The 1,886-nt window shown below is 35.3% G+C and overlaps 1 non-coding gene across 1 annotated transcript; it reads left to right on the top strand.

Moving 5' to 3' along the window:
* The first annotated feature begins 350 nt into the window (after positions 1 to 350).
* Positions 351 to 454, top strand: LOC122124787. Its single transcript, XR_006150654.1, has one exon. It is a non-coding gene; the product is annotated as a U6 spliceosomal RNA (small nuclear RNA).
* The last annotated feature ends 1,432 nt before the right edge of the window (positions 455 to 1,886 follow it).

Genomic DNA, 1,886 nt, shown 5'->3' with positions numbered 1-1,886 from the left:
CAGAAAAGTTTTATACCTGCCAAAGAGTCCTATTTTTGGCATATATAAGCAAAATCCCAAAATTAAGCATATTTAAAACTTTTAACAAGCCTTAACACTTGCTGCAATGTTCATTTTGACAGGTTCCTTGTATAGAATAATTGAATTCCTCCTCTTACACATCTCTTGAACTACAAATTTCTGGAATTATTTTGTTTTTGGCATGTCTATCTTGATTTTATTCTTCAATGTGTGCTTATAAAGAAATACATGATTCTAAAATTTCACAATTCTTTTGAACTTACTTTCTGTTGAATTGTCTAGTTTAATAAAATCAATAAAAATTATACTTTATATATAAAAAATGTTCTGTGCTCAAGTTAGCATCATATACACTAACATTGGAACGATACAGAGAAGATTAGCATGCCCCCTGCACAAGGATGACATGCAAATCCATGGAGCCCATATTTTTACAACAACAGATGTTGAAAGGTATGTGGCCACAGGGAATAGTACTGCATTCTTGGTGGGAGTGTAAACTTGTTCAACTACTTTGGAAAGCAGTATGGAGGTTTCTCAAAAGACTCCACATAAAACTCCTCTATGACACAGTAATCCCACTTTTGGGGATTTACCCAAATGATCATAAACAAGACCATACTAAAACTACCAGCACTACTATGGTTATTGTAACATTATTTACGACAGCTAAGATATGGAACCAACCCAGATGACCTCACTAGATGAATGGATCAAGAAAATGTGGTATATATACAAAATGGAATTCTATGCCTCCATCAGAAAGAATGACATTGCCCAATTTCTTAGGAAATAGAAAGACTTGGAAAAAAATTTATTGAGTGAAGTAAGCCAAGTCTAAAGAATCATAGGTCCCATGATTTCCCTTATTTTCAATAACGAATATATGTCTGGGATAAGCAGAAAAGTTCAAAAGATATGTGCATATAACCAGATAAGATGATGTTAAAGAAATTGAACCCCAAGATAGGGACACAAGTTGTTTTTTGTTTCTCGCTACTGTTTCTAACATACTTATAATGTGTGATGTCATTTTTTTTTGTTTCTTTGTATGTTTCTCCCCACGTCATAACCCATGTTTTCTCTGTATTTGAAGTTGGTGCACTTACATCCTGTATGTATGCTTCTCTAATTTAGGGAGGGGAAGGGAAAAATATGCTCAAATAGGGATACAGTTTGACCCATTGTAACAATGCGATGCACAAGACACTATGTTGCAAAATGAACTTTACAATTTAGGCAGAGGAAGGAAGGGGGAGGGGAGTGTACTTGTGGAGGTGGGAGGGAAGGGATTGTAGGGAAAATATAAAGGAGGAGGTAACAATGCTTGTTAGGAAATGTAATAGTCTCCTTTTTCATGTAAATCTGACCCTTCTGCACAGTATTATTAGAATAAAAACACAAAAATTTTCTGAGATGGAAGAGTTTATTTCCTCTATTTTACCCATATAATATCGTTAACAAAGAAATTAATGCAGAACACTGAGATGAAGGTAATTTGAATAAATGTGTGTGTGTGAGTGCAGCAGCGCGCAAGCAAACACGTGCATGCATGCGAACACACGCCATGTATGTATATTGGTGTGCTCAGAGTTTAAAATCAGGGATTCAAGGTCTTGCTAGGCCTTTCCTATCTAGATTGGTGAGCTACTATATAAGCTACATCTCAATTCCTGGCTCTTTGCTAGTTAATTAAATATTTTGAAAAATAATTCATTGAAGTTTTTTTTTTTGGGGGGGGGGGCTTGATTGGCTCCCAAGTGTTATCCACAGATCTCAGTCTCCTGAGCAAATATTCAGAGTAGATAGGATTATAAGGGTGACCAGCCAGCACAAGGCTTTTAGAATAATTTTAAAAATAAAAG

The sequence above is a fragment of the Dipodomys spectabilis genome, unplaced genomic scaffold (genome assembly GCF_019054845.1).
Source record: "Dipodomys spectabilis isolate Male_0828 unplaced genomic scaffold, ASM1905484v1 ptg000246l, whole genome shotgun sequence".
Taxonomy (NCBI): Eukaryota; Metazoa; Chordata; class Mammalia; order Rodentia; family Heteromyidae; genus Dipodomys; species Dipodomys spectabilis.
Note: the sequence above shows the minus strand (reverse complement) of the source record. Positions and strands in the feature narration are given on the sequence as shown.